Here is a 14924-nt window from a genome sequence, read left to right as displayed (position 1 = left end):
ATAATAATAATAATAATAATAATAATAATAATAATAATAAAAACTAATAATAATAAAAAAATTATGAAAAAAAATTGTGGCTTGCGGCAATGAATAGGAAAAAAGGGCTTACATTTTGTCAGGTCCCTCTCGAAATGCATTGGATATAGCATGGGAGCAGACACAAGAGAAGGAGAAAGCACCGCCGCCAGCGTCTGCCATCACCGGAAGCCGAGACCCGAACTTCAGGTCAAAGCGCATAGCGCACAGAGCGGGACCTGACTTATGGTAAGCCAGGGACAGTGTCCACCAAGCGTTCAAAGCGGGACTATAATTTTCTCTAACCAGCTCCACACCAAATCAAATCACGTAGAAGGGCCTGTAAACATCGGGCCACTAGACCATTGTTTTTATATTTTATTATTTATTTATTTTTTATTTTTTTAAATTATTCCTAGTGTCCTCTTTCCAATCTTTCTCCTTTCTTCACCTGCTGCACCCACTGCACTCTCCTCTTTTTTCCTATTCATTGCCGCAAGCCACAATTTTTTTTCATAATTTTTTTATTATTATTATTTTTTATCATTATTATTTACCACCATATTTTTTTCTATTTTGTTCATTCTTTTCATTTATATTATATCATAATTTTTTCATTTATTTATTCATCACTACACTAACACAGCGCTTAGTCTCACCTATGTGGTAAATGTGTCAGTAAGTGGTGTGTGTGTGTGTGTGTGTGTGTGTCAGTAAGTGGTGTCTTGTGACATTTATGTCAGTAAGTGGTGTTTGTGTGTGTGTCAGTAAGTGGTTTCTGTGTAGTATGTGCATTTGTGTCAGTAAGTGCTGTGTGTGTCAGTAAGGTGTGTGTGTGTGTGTGTGTGTGTGTGTGTGTGTGTGTGTGTGTCAGTAAGCGTTTGTGTCGGTAAGTTGTGTCTGTGTATTGTGTGTCAGTAAGTTGTATCTTTGTCAGCAAGGGGTGTCTATGTACATGCCAGTAAGTGGCGTCAGTAAGGGGTGTACTGTATATCTGTAAGTAGTGTGTGTGTTAGTAAAGGGTATATGTCAGTAAGTATCTGTGTCAGTAAATTTGTGTCAGTAAGGTATGTATGTGCCAATAACTGGTGTCTATGTCAGGGGTATTTGTCACAGGGCCGGTTCAAGCCCGCTCGGCGCCCCGGGCAGGAAACGGGGTGTGGCCTAATACAGGGGGCGTGGTCAGTTACGCCCCCTGTACATTACTAGCGCCGCTTGACTGCTGAGCGGTGCGCGATGACGTCATTGCGCACCGCTCAGCAAAGGTACACTCCACGAAGGGAAACTAGACGCTACGCGTCTAGTTCCCTTCACAGGAGGCGGGGACACAGCGGGCAGCGGGCAGCAGAGGCGGACGGGGGACACAGCGGGCAGCAGTGGCGGATCTTGCCACGGTGCGGCGCCCTCCGGAAGGCGGCGCCCCGGGCAAAAGTCCTGCATGCCCGTGGCAAGATCCGCTACTGATTTGTCAGTAAGGGGCATCTGTGTCAGTAAGAGGTATCTGCCAGTAACTAGTGTCTATGTCATTTAGGGGGTGTCTGTCAGTAAGTATGTATGTGCCAACAAGTGATGTCTGTGTCAGTAAGTAGTGGTAGTCTATCTGTGTCAGTGTGTTTGTGTCAGCGGAATCTGTGTCAGTAAACTTTTTTTTTACATAGTTTTTTTTTTAGGGGACGGTCTCTTTTTGACAGCTGTGGAACTTCTAAGAAGCCACTGCCACACATTTACCTGCGGGGCGGGTGGGTCTGGGTAGTGTGAGGGGGGGGGGGGGGGCGGCAGTAGGCAGAAGTTTTGCCTAGGGTGCCGAGAAGCCTTGCACCGGCCCTGAGGCTACCTAATACTGAAGCACCCCCAAACAACAAACCAAATGCAACAACTAGTGCAAGCATTCCTGGGGGAAGGCCTGCAGCAGATGGATTTGCATATGGTGATGTCATCCAAGCAGTGGGTCAAAGTTGGCTTCAACGCTCGTCTGCATATGAAAAGAGAAAAGGGGCGTGCAGGGCATGGCAGCCTTTTTCGGCGCTTGAATGACCCCTAGTTCGCATTAAACACCCCCACCCTCCTTCGGTGTGGGGCTCATGTTGGCTATGCCCCAGCCCCTGAAGCATTCAAGCTGATTTCTTGCAGCAGCTGGGCACTGTAACAGCTCCAGAGCTGCTCTGTAAGGCAAGTAAAAGGGTGTGGGCCCTGCAGCACTACCTGTAGTTTGCATTGTGCATTGTAAGGCACTAAGTAAGCAGACGGGAGGAGAAGTCAGGATAGTGCACAAGGGTCTAGAAGGGAGGGGCTCAAGAAAAAAGAAGTGGAAACAGACAGCAAACTAGGCTGGAGAGAGACCTGAGACAAAGAGATCTGAATTATATGAGAGCTGACCAGGGGAAACACAAATTATGCAGTCAAGTTCCCCACATTTGGGGAAATCGCAGGAGCAGCACACCCAGAGTGCAATGGGTGATCCTTGCCCTGGGAGAAGCAACTTCATAATCATAGTATCTCACCTGGCAGGTAAATAGGAGTTGGGCTAGAGCTGGGGAGGGTCGCTGCTCGGGCACCCCCCTGTCAAGTGAAGGAGATCCAACTGAGGCAGCACAAGGGAACTCTCGAAAGAAGAACAAGGCTAGAGGAAAATCTGAGACAAATAAATCTGACTTTTACCAGAGCTGACCAGAGGAAAGCACAAACACAGTCCCCCCCTACCACAAATAATGCAGTCGAGTTTCCCACATTTGGGGAAATCACAGGGGTCAGCATACCCAGAATGCAATGAATGAACCTAACCCTGGGAGAACAATCTTCATGACCATGGTATCTCCTATGCAAAATAAGTATGATTTATGATAGGGCTGGGGAGGGCCGCTGCTCAGAAACATCTCTGTCAAGTAAAGGAGATTCAACTGAGGCAGCACAAGGGAACTCTCATCTGGGGACAACAACTGCAGGGAGAACACATATTTTCAGATGAACATGGGAGGGCAGAAGGCTACCTAATACTGAAGCACCCCCAAACAACAAACCAAATGCAACAACTAGTGCAAGCATTCCTGGGGGAAGGCCTGCAGCAGATGGATTTGCATATGGTGATGTCATCCAAGCAGTGGGTCAAAGTTGGCTTCAACCCTCGTCTGCATATGAAAAGAGAAAAGGGGCGTGCAGGGCATGGCAGCCTTTTTCGGCGCTTGGATGACCCCTAGTTCGTATTAAACACCTCCACCCTCCTTCGGTGTGGGGCTCGTGTTGGCTATGCCCCAGCCCCGAAGCATTCAAGCTGATTTCTTGCAGCAGCTGGGCACTGTAACAGCTCCAGAGCTGCTCTGTAAGGCAAATAAAAGGGTGTGGGACCTGCAGCACTACCTGTAGTTCGCATTGTGCGTTGGAAGGCACAAAGTAAGCAGATGGGAGAAGTCAGGATAGTGCGCAAGAGCATAGAAGGGAGCGGCTCAAGAAAAGAGAAGTGGAAACAGACAGCAAACTAGGCTGGAGAGAGACCTGAGACAAAGAGATCTGAATTATACGAGAGCCGACCAGGGGAAACACAAATTATGCAGTCAAGTTTCCCACATTTGGGGAAATCGCAGGAGCAGCACACCCAGAGTGCAATGGGTGAGCCTTGCCCTGGGAGAAGCACCTTCATGATCATAGTATCTCACCTGGCAGGTAAGTAGGAGTTGGGCTAGAGCTGGGGAGGGTCGCTGCTCGGGCACCCCCCTGTCAAGTGAAGGAGATCCAACTGAGGCAGCACAAGGGAACTCTCGAAAGAAGAACAAGGCTAGAGGAAGATCTGAGACAAAGAAATCTGACTTTTACCAGAGCTGACCAGAGGAAAGTACAAACACAGTCCCCCACTACCACAAATAATGCAGTCGAGTTTCCCACATTTGGGGAAATCACAGGGGTCAGCATACCCAGAATGCAATGAATGAACCTCACCCTGGGAGAACAGTCTTCATGACCATGGTATCTCCTATACAAAATAAGTATGATTTGGGATAGGGCTGGGGAGGGCCGCTGCTCAGGCACATCTCTGTCAAGTAAAGGAGATTCAACTGAGGCAGCACAAGGGAACTCTCATCTGGGGACAACAACTGCAGGGAGAACACATATTTTCAGATGAACATGGGAGGGCAGAAGGCTGCCTAATACTGAAGCACCCCCAAACAACAAACCAAATGCAACAACTAGTGCAAGCATTCCTGGGGGAAGCCTGCAGCAGATGGATTTGCATATGGTGATGTCATCCAAGCAGTGGGTCAAAGTTGGCTTCAACCCTCGTCTGCATATGAAAAGAGAAAAGGGAGTGCAGGGCATGGCAGCCTTTTGCAGCACTTGGATGACCCCTAGTTCGCATTAAACATCTCCACCCTCCTTCGGTGTGGGGCTCATGTTGGCCATGCCCCAGCCCCTGAAGCATTCAAGCTGATTTCTTGCAGCAGCTGGGCACTGTAACAGCTCCAGAGCTGCTCTGTAAGGCAAATAAAAGGGTGTGTGACCTGCAGCACTACCTGTAGTTCGCATTGTGCGTTGGAAGGCACAAAGTAAGCAGATGGGAGAAGTCAGGATAGTGCGCAAGGGCATAGAAGTGAGCGGCTCAAGAAAAGAGAAGTGGAAACAGACAGCAAACTAGGCTGGAGAGAGACCCGAGACAAAGAGATCTGAATTATATGAGAGCCGACCAGGGGAAACACAAATTATGCAGTCAAGTTTCCCACATTTGGGGAAATCGCAGGAGCAGCACACCCAGAGTGCAATGGGTGTGCCTTGCCCTGGGAGAAGCACCTTCATGATCATAGTATCTCACCTGGCAGGTAAGTAGGAGTTGGGCTAGAGCTGGGGATGGTCGCTGCTCGGGCACCCCTCTGTCAAGTGAAGGAGATCCAACTGAGGCAGCACAAGGGAACTCTCGAAAGAAGAACAAGGCTAGAGGAAGATCTGAGACAAAGAAATCTGACTTTTACCAGAGCTGACCAGAGGAAAGCACAAACACAGTCCCCCACTACCACAAATAATGCAGTCGAGTTTCCCACAATTGGGGAAATCACAGGGGTCAGCATACCCAGAATGCAATGAATGAACCTCACCCTGGGAGAACAATCTTCATGACCATGGTATCTCCTATGCAAAATAAGTATGATTTGGAATAGGGCTGGGGAGGGCCGCTGCTCAGGCACATCTCTGTCAAGTAAAGGAGATTCAACTGAGGCAGCACAAGGGAACTCTCATCTGGGGACAACAACTGCAGGGAGAACACATATTTTCAGATGAACATGGGAGGGCAGAAGGCTGCCTAATACTGATGCACCCCCAAACAACAAACCAAATGCAACAACTAGTACAAGCATTCCTGGGGGAAGGTCTGCAGAAGACGGATTTGCATACGGTGATGTCATCCAAGCAGTGGGCCAAAGTTGGCTGGAACCCTCATCTGCATATGAAAAGAGAAAAGGGGTATGCAGGGCATGGCGGCCTTTTGCGGCGATTGGATGACCCCTAGTTCGCATTAAACACCCCCACCCTCCTTCGGTGTGGGGCTCATGTTGGCCATGCCCCAGCCCCTGAAGCATTCAAGCTGATTTCTTGCAGCAGCTGGGCACTGTAACAGCTCCAGAGCTGCTCTGTAAGGCAAGTAAAAGGGTGTGGGCCCTGCAGCACTACCTGTAGTTCGCATTGTGCGTTGGAAGGCACAAAGTAAGCAGACGGGAGAAGTCAGGATAGTGCGCAAGGGCATAGAAGGGAGCGGCTCAAGAAAAGAGAAGTGGAAACAGACAGCAAACTAGGCTGGAGAGAGACCTGAGACAAAGAGATCTGAATTATATGAGAGCTGACCAGGGGAAACACAAATTATGCAGTCAAGTTTCCCACATTTGGGGAAATCGCAGGAGCAGCACACCCAGAGTGCAATGGGTGATCCTTGCCCTGGGAGAAGCAACTTCATGATCATAGTATCTCACCTGGCAGGTAAGTAGGAGTTGGGCTAGAGCTGGGGAGGGTCGCTGCTCGGGCACCCCCCTGTCAAGTGAAGGAGATCCAACTGAGGCAGCACAAGGGAACTCTCGAAAGAAGAACAAGGCTAGAGGAAGATCTGAGACAAAGAAATCTGACTTTTACCAGAGCTGAGCAGAGGAAAGCACAAACACAGTCCCTCACTACCACAAATAATGCAGTCCAGTTTCCCACATTTGGGGAAATCACAGGGGTCAGCATACCCAGAATGCAATGAATGAACCTCACCCTGGGAGAACAATCTTCATGACCATGGTATCTCCTATGCAAAATAAGTATGATTTGGGATAGAGCTGGGGAGGGCCGCTGCTCAGGCACATCTCTGTCAAGTAAAGGAGATTCAACTGAGGCAGCACAAGGGAACTCTCATCTGGGGACAACAACTGCAGGGAGAACACATATTTTCAGATGAACATGGGAGGGCAGAAGGCTGCCTAATACTGAAGCACCCCCAAACAACAAACCAAATGCAACAACTAGTGCAAGCATTCCTGGGGGAAGGCCAGCAGCAGATGGATTTGCATATGGTGATGTCATCCAAGCAGTGGGTCAAAGTTGGCTTCAACCCTCATCTGCATATGAATAGAGAAGAGGGGCGTGCAGGGCATGGCGGCCTTTTGCGGCGCTTGGATGACCCCTAGTTCGCATTAAACACCTCCACCCTCCTTCGGTGTGGGGCTCATGTTGGCTATGCCCCAGCCCCTGAAGCATTCAAGCTGATTTCTTGCAGCAGCTGGGCACTGTAACAGCTCCAGAGCTGCTCTGTAAGGCAAGTAAAAGGGTGTGGGCCCTGCAGCACTACCTGTAGTTCGCATTGTGCGTTGGAAGGCACAAAGTAAGCAGACGGGAGAAGTCAGGATAGTGTGCAAGGGCATAGAAGGGAGCGGCTCAAGAAAAGAAAAGTGGAAACAGACAGCAAACTAGGCTGGAGAGAGACCTGAGACAAAGACATCTGAATTATACGAGAGCCGACCAGGGGAAACACAAATTATGCAGTCAAGTTTCCCACATTTGGGGAAATCACAGGGGCAGCACACCCAGAGTGCAATGGGTGAGCCTTGCCCTGGGAGAAGCACCTACATGATCATAGTATCTCACCTGGCAGGTAAGTAGGAGTTGGGCTAGAGCTGGGGAGGGTCGCTGCTCGGGCACCCCCTTGTCAAGTGAAGGAGATCCAACTGAGGCAGCACAAGGGAACTCTCGAAAGAAGAACAAGGCTAGAGGAAGATCTGAGACAAAGAAATCTGACTTTTACCAGAGCTGACCAGAGGAAAGCACAAACACAGTCCCCCACTACCACAAATAATGCAGTCGAGTTTCCAACATCTGGGGAAATCACAGGGGTCAGCATACCCAGAATGCAATGAATAAACCTCACCCTGGGAGAACAATCTTCATGACCATGGTATCTCCTATGCAAAATAAGTATGATTTGGGATAGAGCTGGGGAGGGCCGCTGCTCAGGCACATCTCTGTCAAGTAAATGCGATTCAACTGAGGCAGCACAAGGGAACTCTCATCTGGGGACAACAACTCCAGGGAGAACACAAATTTTCAGATGAACATGGGAGGGCAGAAGGCTGCCTAATACTGAAGCACCCCCAAACAACAAACCAAATGCAACAACTAGTGCAAGCATTCCTGGGGGAAGGCCTGCAGCAGATGGATTTGCATATGGTGATGTCATCCAAGCAGTGAGTCAAAGTTGGCTTCAACCCTCGTCTGCATATGAAAAGAGAAAAGGGGCGTGAAGGGCATGGCGGCCTTTTGCGGCGCTTGGATGACCCCTAGTTCGCATTAAACGCCTCCACCCTCCTTCGGTGTGGGGCTCATGTTGGCTATGCCCCAGCCCCTGAAGCATTCAAGCTGATTTCTTGCAGCAGCTGGGCACTGTAACAGCTCCAGAGCTGCTCTGTAAGGCAAGTAAAAGGGTGTGGGCCCTGCAGCACTACCTGTAGTTTGCATTGTGCGTTGGAAGGCACAAATTAAGCAGACGGGAGAAGTCAGGATAGTGCGCAAGGGCATAGAAGGGAGCGGCTCAAGAAAAGAGAAGTAGAAACAGACAGCAAACTAGGCTGGAGAGAGACCTGAGACAAAGAGATCTGAATTATACGAGAGCCGACCAGGGGAAACACAAATTATGCAGTCAAGTTTGCCACATTTGGAAAAATCACAGGAGCAGCACACCCAGAGTGCAATGAGTGAGCCTTGCCCTGGGAGAAGCACCTTCATGATCATAGTATATCACCTGGCAGGAAAGTAGGAGTTGGGCTAGAGCTGGGGAGGGTCGCTGCTCGGGCACCCCCCTGTCAAGTGAAGGAGATCCAACTGAGGCAGCACAAGGAATCTCTCGAAAGAAGAACAAGGCTAGAGGAAGATCTGAGACAAATAAATCTGACTTTTACCAGAGCTGACCAGAGGAAAGAACAAACACAGTCCCCCACTACCACAAATAATGCAGTCGAGTTTCCCACATTTGGGGAAATCATACGGGTCAGCATACCCAGAATGCAATGAATGAACCTCACCCTGGGAGAACAATCTTCATGACCATGGTATCTCCTATGCAAAATAAGTATGATTTGGGATAGGGCTGGGGAGGGCCGCTGCTCAGGCACATCTCTGTCAAGTAAAGGAGATTCAACTGAGGCAGCACAAGGGAACTCTCATCTGGGGACAACAACTGCAGGGAGAACACATATTTTCAGATGAACATGGGAGGGCAGAAGGCTGCCTAATACTGAAGCACCCCCAAACAACAAACCAAATGCAACAACTAGTGCAAGCATTCCTGGGGGAAGGCCTGCAGCAGATGGATTTGCATATGGTGATGTCATCCAAGCAGTGGGTCAAAGTTGGCTTCAACCCTCGTCTGCATATGAAAAGAGAAAAGGGGCGTGCAGGGCATGGCAGCATTTTTCGGCGCTTGGATGACCCCTAGTTCGCATTAAACACCTCCACCCTCCTTCGGTGTGGGGCTTATGTTGGCTATGTCCCAGCCCCGAAGCATTCAAGCTGATTTCTTGCAGCAGCTGGGCACTGTAACAGCTCCAGAGCTGCTCTGTAAGGCAAGTAAAAGGGTGTGGGCCCTGCAGCACTACCTGTAGTTTGCATTGTTCATTGTAAGGCACTAAGTAAGCAGACGGGAGGAGAAGTCAGGATAGTGCACAAGGGTATAGAAGGGAGGGGCTCAAGAAAAAAGAAGTGGAAACAGACAGCAAACTAGGCTGGAGAGAGACCTGAGACAAAGAGATCTGAATTATATGAGAGCTGACCAGGGAAAACACAAATTATGCAGTCAAGTTTCCCACATTTGGGGAAATTGCAGGAGCAGCACACCCAGAGTGCAATGGGTGAAACTTGCCCTGGGAGAAGCACCTTCATGATCATAGTATCTCACCTCGCAGGTAAGTAGGATTTGGGATAGAGCTGGGGAGGGTCGCTGCTCGGGCACCCCCCTGTCAAGTGAAGGAGATCCAACTGAGGCAGCACAAGGAAACTCTCGATAGAAGAACAAGGCTAGAGGAAGATCTGAGACAAATAAATCTGACTTTTACCAGAGGAAAGAACAAACACAGTCCCCCACTACCACAAATAATGCAGTCGAGTTTCCCACATTTGGGGAAATCATAGGGGTCAGCATACCCAGAATGCAATGAATGAACCTCACCCTGGGAGAACAATCTTCATGACCATGGTATCTCCTATGCAAAATAAGTATGATTTGGGATAGGGCTGGGGAGGGCCGCTGCTCAGGCACATCTCTGTCAAGTAAAGGAGATTCAACTGAGGCAGCACAAGGGAACTCTCATCTGGGGACAACAACTGCAGGGAGAACACATATTTTCAGATGAACATGGGAGGGCAGAAGGCTGCCTAATACTGAAGCACCCCCAAACAACAAACCAAATGCAACAACTAGTGCAAGCATTCCTGGGGGAAGGCCTGCAGCAGATGGATTTGCATATGGTGATGTCATCCAAGCAGTGGGTCAAAGTTGGCTTCAACCCTTGTCTGCATATGAAAAGAGAAAAGGGGCGTGCAGGGCATGGCGGCCTTTTGCGGCGCTTGGATGACCCCTAGTTCGCATTAAACACCTCCACCCTCCTTCGGTGTGGGGCTATGCCCCAGCCCCTGAAGCATTCAAGCTGATTTCTTGCAGCAGCTGGGCACTGTAACAGCTCCAGAGCTGCTCTGTAAGGCAAGTAAAAGGGTGTGGGCCCTGCAGCACTACCTGTAGTTTGCATTGTGCGTTGGAAGGCACAAAGTAAGCAGACGAGAGAAGTCAGGATAGTGCGCAAGGGCATAGAAGGGAGCAACTCAAGAAAAGAGAAGTGGAAACAGACAGCAAACTAGGCTGGAGAGAGACCTGAGACAAAGAGATCTGAATTATACGAGAGCCGACCAGGGGAAACACAAATTATGCTGTCAAGTGTCCAACATTTGGGGAAACCGCAGGAGCAGCACACCCAGAGTGCAATGGGTGAGCCTTGCCCTGGGAGAAGCACCTTCATGATCATAGTATCTCACCTGGCAGGTAAGTAGGAGTTGGGCTAGAGCTGGGGAGGGTCGCTGCTCGGGCACCCCCTGTCAAGTGAAGGAGATCCAACTGAGGCAGCACATGGAAACTCTCGAAAGAAGAACAAGGCTAGAGGAAGATCTGAGACAAATAAATCTGACTTTTACCAGAGCTGACCAGAGGAAAGCACAAACACAGTCCCCCACTACCACAAATAATGCAGTCGAGTTCCCACATTTGGGGAAATCACAGGGGTCAGCATACCCAGAATGCAATGAATGAACCTCACCCTGGGAGAACAATCTTCATGACCATGGTATCTCCTATGCAAAATAAGTATGATTTGGGATAGGGCTGGGAAGGGCCGCTGCTCAGGCACATCTCTGTCAAGAATTTATAAAGTCTATACATATATATAACCAAATGTCAATATATATATATATATAGAACCCAGCGCTCCTATCAAAACTTATCTATTTCACCAATTTGTTGCTTATTTAATCTTTATACATCTATTAATTTTCACCATATATTATAAAATGCTGCTCCCATAGGTAGTACTGTTTTACCAATAATAAACCAAATTTTAAAGATAATCACACTTGTTATCAAGGGAGCGCAAAAAATAAAATATACAAGCTCTTTATTTTTAAAAAATATATATAGACAGAAGAAACCCACATTCAATAAAATACAATGGAGTCAACATATATAGGCACCACTATCCATATCTAAATGTAATCAGGATCTATTTCATATTGCCCTTGATGAAAACGGAATGTTTATTAAAGTGTCCAAAAAATCCTCCTGGATACAGCTGTTGTTATTTAATCGTTACTTTCCAATTGTAATTGATACATTAAATTCCTTCTTGTGGATGAACAGCAACAGTTGTAACCAACGCCTCTTATTTACTGCAGTTAAAGTTCATATGTAACTCACGTGAGTAATGAAAGAAAACAGGGGGAGAGCGCTGTGATGGTTGGTGAAACACAGCGGTATGCTACGACCCCCGTTAACCGTGGCTGGATCTTATTGGCACTCGCGGTCGGGATATTTCTCCCTGCCGTGGGGTAGAGACCTCCTTTTGCTCGGTCTCAAATTGCTTTTTCCCCTTCACCGCTGCCTTTACATCAGACGTCCGCCGTGATGTAGCTCGTTCATGAACGGGCTTATATCTCAGCAATCAGAATGTCCGGTAATCACCTTTCTTACGCGTTTCTCCGCTGTTATCCAAGAGCGGTTTCGTCAGAGGATACATCAGCAGCCTAGCAGGCTCTTTTTAAAATGCACCGGACCAATAGCATTACTAATTAGTTGATTGGATACATACATGTACTAATTGGATGCATACATGTAATGACTCACATATGGAACAACTTTCTAATTGCAATTGCACATATAAAGGCATTTCATAATATAAAAATAAGCAACATGGTGATTAAAAATAATAATAAAATAAGCAACAAGGTTTAAAAAATAACAGAAAATATATAATCTATATACAGATTAACCTATAATCTTTCAATCAATACCTCATATCTATAATCACATATACATAATTCAGAGACTCAGCACTAAGGATCCCCATTTACTTATATAAAACCTTTTAGGGTAACATAAATCCATGCCACTACTAAAGCAGTTCTTGTGGCGCAGGGGAAACATCACCTTCACTCTATGCAGCTAGTCCCATGTTCGAATCCAACCCGCTCAGCTTAACATCCATATTATTTATTTACTTTTAATGGGATCATTCGATCAATTCATTTTTACCTTTAATTTTTGTTAATATTATTTCTATATTTCATTATTTTAACCCCTGGAATAATTACATTGCTGTTTAAACAACAAAAAGAATTGAAGAAAAAATAAATATTAAACAGACAATTTAAGGATTCGAAGATTTAAAGATTTAAAGATTTTAAAATTTAAAACAGGGAGGGGGGCCTTTTGGGAGAATGAGGGAAAAAAAATAAAAATAGAAAAAAAAAAATATATATATAGAACCAAGAGAAAGTGTAAAAAGAGGATGGAGGAAGAAATCTGATGTTCATCATTACTAGTGGATTTTACTAAAGAACTTTAAAGGAACACACACAACAGGATTATACAGTTTCATCCTAAGAGGAAAGCTGTTTCCAAAATAGCTACTTCTAATAATTTTGTTTATTTATTAAACATACAATAAATGGATATTCAATAAATAATATATTAGGTAAATCAATAGATAAAATCTTCAGAGACTGCCAATGTTGTTCAGTTCGATGCTCTCATTCAGACCATCAGGTGTAAGGGTACCCAATGAAAAAATCCAAAATGCCTCCCTTGTCAAGTAAAGGAGATTCAACTGAGGCAGCACAAGGGAACTCTCATCTGGGGACAACAACTGCAGGGAGAACACATATTTTCAGATGAACATGGGAGGGCAGAAGGCTGCCTAATACTGAAGCACCCCCAAACAACAAACCAAATGCAACAACTAGTACAAGCATTCCTGGGGGAAGGCCTGCAGCAGATGGATTTGCATATGGTGATGTCATCCAAGCAGTGGGTCAAAGTTGGCTTCAACCCTCGTCTGCATATGAAAAGAGAAAAGGGGCGTGCAGGGCATGGCGGCCTTTTGCGGCGCTTGGATGACCCCTAGTTCGCATTAAACACCTCCACCCTACTTCGGTGTGGGGCTCATGTTGGCTATGCCCCAGCCCCTGAAGCATTCAAGCTGATTACTTGCAGCTGGGCACTGTAATAGCTCCAGAGCTGCTCTGTAAGGCAAGAAAAAGGGTGTGGGCCCTGCAGCACTACCTGTAGTTCGCATTGTGCGTTGGAAGGCACAAAGTAAGCATACGGGAGAAGTCAAGATAGTGCGCAAGGGCATAGAAGGGAGTGGCTCAAGAAAAGAGAAGTGTAAACAGACAGCAAACTAGGCTGGAGAGAGACATGAGACAAAGAGATCTGAATTATACGAGAGCCGACCAGGGGAAACACAAATTATGCAGTCAAGTTTCCCACATTTGGGGAAATCGCAGGAGCAGCACACCCAGAGTGCAATGGGTGAGCCTTGCCCTGGGAGAAGCACCTTCATGATCATAGTATCTCACCTAGCAGGTAAGTAGGAATTGGGCTAGAGCTGGGGAGGGTCGCTGCTCGGGCACCCCCCTGTCAAGTGAAGGAGATCCAACTGAGGCAGCACAAGGGAACTCTCAAAAGAAGAACAAGGCTAGAGGAAGATCTGAGACAAAGAAATCAGACTTTTACCAGAGCTGACCAGAGGAAAGCACAAACACAGTCCCCCACTACCACAAATAATGCTGTCAAGTTTACCACATTTGGGGAAATAACAGGGGTCAGCATACCCAGAATGCAATGAATGAACCTCACCCTGGGAGAACAATCTTCATGACCATGGTATCTCCTATGCAAAATAAGTATGATTTGGGATAGGGCTGGAGAGGGCCGCTGCTCAGGCACATCTCTGTCAAGTAAAGGAGATTCAACTGAGGCAGCACAAGGGAACTCTCATCTGGGGACAACAACTGCAGGAGGTACACATATTTTCAGATGAACATGGGAGGGCAGAACGCTGCCTAATATGGAAGCACCCCCAAACAACAAACCAAATGCAACAACTAGTACAAGCATTCCTGGGGAAGGCCTGCAGCAGATGGATTTGCATATGGTGATGTCATCCAAGCAGTGGGTCAAAGTTGGCTTCAACCCTCGTCTGCATATGAAAAGAGAAAATTGGCATGCAGGGCATGGCGGCCTTTTGCGGTGCTTGGATGACCCCTAGTTCGCATTAAACACCTCCACCCTCCTTCGGTGTGGGGCTCATGATGGCTATGCCCCAGCCCCTGAAGCATTCAAGCTGATTTCTTGCAGCAGCTGGGCACTGTAACAGCTCCAGAGCTGCTCTGTAAGGCAAGAAAAAGGGTGTGGGCCCTGCAGCACTACCTGTAGTTTGCATTGTGCGTTGGAAGGCACAAAGTAAGCAGACGGGAGAAGTCATGATAGTGCGCAAGGGCATAGAAGGGAGCAACTCAAGAAAAGAGAAGTGGAAACAGACTGCAAACTAGGCTGGAGAGAGACCTGAGACAAAGAGATCTGAATTATACAAGAGCCGACCAGGTGAAACACAAATTATGCAGTCAAGTGTCCAACATTTGGGAAACCGCAGGAGTAGCACACCCAGAGTGCAATGGGTGAGCCTTGCCTGGGAGAAGCACCTTCATGATCATAGTATCTCACCTGGCAGGTAAGTAGGAGCTAGGCTAGAGCTGGGGAGGGTCGCTGCTCGGGCACCCCCCTGTCAAGTGAAGGAGATCCAACTGAGGCAGCACAAGGGAACTCTCGAAAGAAGAACAAGGCTAGAGGAAGATCTGAGACA

General features: G+C 47.4%; 16 non-coding genes and 3 pseudogenes across 16 annotated transcripts; all 19 read right to left on the bottom strand.

Annotated features, from left to right (window-relative positions):
* Positions 1 to 2392: 2392 nt before the first annotated feature.
* LOC135002824 (U1 spliceosomal RNA) lies at positions 2393 to 2534 on the bottom strand (annotated as a pseudogene).
* A 152-nt stretch (positions 2535 to 2686) lies between these two features.
* Positions 2687 to 2850, bottom strand: LOC135002845 (U1 spliceosomal RNA). Its single transcript, XR_010204000.1, has one exon. It is a non-coding gene; the product is annotated as a U1 spliceosomal RNA (small nuclear RNA).
* Positions 2851 to 3520: 670 nt separating this feature from the next.
* Positions 3521 to 3683, bottom strand: LOC135002650 (U1 spliceosomal RNA). Its single transcript, XR_010203838.1, has one exon. It is a non-coding gene; the product is annotated as a U1 spliceosomal RNA (small nuclear RNA).
* A 152-nt stretch (positions 3684 to 3835) lies between these two features.
* LOC135002468 (U1 spliceosomal RNA) lies at positions 3836 to 3999 on the bottom strand. The gene has a single exon (XR_010203660.1). It is a non-coding gene; the product is annotated as a U1 spliceosomal RNA (small nuclear RNA).
* A 690-nt stretch (positions 4000 to 4689) lies between these two features.
* Positions 4690 to 4831, bottom strand: LOC135002675 (U1 spliceosomal RNA; annotated as a pseudogene).
* Positions 4832 to 4983: 152 nt separating this feature from the next.
* On the bottom strand, positions 4984 to 5147 carry LOC135002707 (U1 spliceosomal RNA). The gene has a single exon (XR_010203889.1). It is a non-coding gene; the product is annotated as a U1 spliceosomal RNA (small nuclear RNA).
* Positions 5148 to 5839: 692 nt separating this feature from the next.
* LOC135002749 (U1 spliceosomal RNA) lies at positions 5840 to 5981 on the bottom strand (annotated as a pseudogene).
* Positions 5982 to 6133: 152 nt separating this feature from the next.
* LOC135002511 (U1 spliceosomal RNA) lies at positions 6134 to 6297 on the bottom strand. The gene has a single exon (XR_010203703.1). It is a non-coding gene; the product is annotated as a U1 spliceosomal RNA (small nuclear RNA).
* Positions 6298 to 6968: 671 nt separating this feature from the next.
* On the bottom strand, positions 6969 to 7131 carry LOC135002706 (U1 spliceosomal RNA). Its single transcript, XR_010203888.1, has one exon. It is a non-coding gene; the product is annotated as a U1 spliceosomal RNA (small nuclear RNA).
* Positions 7132 to 7283: 152 nt separating this feature from the next.
* Positions 7284 to 7447, bottom strand: LOC135002448 (U1 spliceosomal RNA). Its single transcript, XR_010203641.1, has one exon. It is a non-coding gene; the product is annotated as a U1 spliceosomal RNA (small nuclear RNA).
* A 671-nt stretch (positions 7448 to 8118) lies between these two features.
* LOC135002835 (U1 spliceosomal RNA) lies at positions 8119 to 8281 on the bottom strand. The gene has a single exon (XR_010203992.1). It is a non-coding gene; the product is annotated as a U1 spliceosomal RNA (small nuclear RNA).
* A 152-nt stretch (positions 8282 to 8433) lies between these two features.
* LOC135002553 (U1 spliceosomal RNA) lies at positions 8434 to 8597 on the bottom strand. The gene has a single exon (XR_010203743.1). It is a non-coding gene; the product is annotated as a U1 spliceosomal RNA (small nuclear RNA).
* Positions 8598 to 9270: 673 nt separating this feature from the next.
* Positions 9271 to 9433, bottom strand: LOC135002803 (U1 spliceosomal RNA). Its single transcript, XR_010203974.1, has one exon. It is a non-coding gene; the product is annotated as a U1 spliceosomal RNA (small nuclear RNA).
* A 142-nt stretch (positions 9434 to 9575) lies between these two features.
* On the bottom strand, positions 9576 to 9739 carry LOC135002436 (U1 spliceosomal RNA). The gene has a single exon (XR_010203630.1). It is a non-coding gene; the product is annotated as a U1 spliceosomal RNA (small nuclear RNA).
* Positions 9740 to 10400: 661 nt separating this feature from the next.
* Positions 10401 to 10563, bottom strand: LOC135002820 (U1 spliceosomal RNA). The gene has a single exon (XR_010203986.1). It is a non-coding gene; the product is annotated as a U1 spliceosomal RNA (small nuclear RNA).
* A 151-nt stretch (positions 10564 to 10714) lies between these two features.
* Positions 10715 to 10877, bottom strand: LOC135002821 (U1 spliceosomal RNA). The gene has a single exon (XR_010203987.1). It is a non-coding gene; the product is annotated as a U1 spliceosomal RNA (small nuclear RNA).
* Positions 10878 to 13490: 2613 nt separating this feature from the next.
* Positions 13491 to 13653, bottom strand: LOC135002678 (U1 spliceosomal RNA). The gene has a single exon (XR_010203862.1). It is a non-coding gene; the product is annotated as a U1 spliceosomal RNA (small nuclear RNA).
* A 152-nt stretch (positions 13654 to 13805) lies between these two features.
* On the bottom strand, positions 13806 to 13969 carry LOC135002542 (U1 spliceosomal RNA). Its single transcript, XR_010203732.1, has one exon. It is a non-coding gene; the product is annotated as a U1 spliceosomal RNA (small nuclear RNA).
* Positions 13970 to 14639: 670 nt separating this feature from the next.
* LOC135002811 (U1 spliceosomal RNA) lies at positions 14640 to 14800 on the bottom strand. Its single transcript, XR_010203979.1, has one exon. It is a non-coding gene; the product is annotated as a U1 spliceosomal RNA (small nuclear RNA).
* Between the last annotated feature and the right edge of the window lie 124 nt (positions 14801 to 14924).

Source organism: Pseudophryne corroboree, unplaced genomic scaffold (assembly GCF_028390025.1).
Source record: "Pseudophryne corroboree isolate aPseCor3 unplaced genomic scaffold, aPseCor3.hap2 scaffold_179, whole genome shotgun sequence".
Taxonomy (NCBI): Eukaryota; Metazoa; Chordata; class Amphibia; order Anura; family Myobatrachidae; genus Pseudophryne; species Pseudophryne corroboree.
This window is presented reverse-complemented; position numbering and strand designations above follow the sequence as displayed.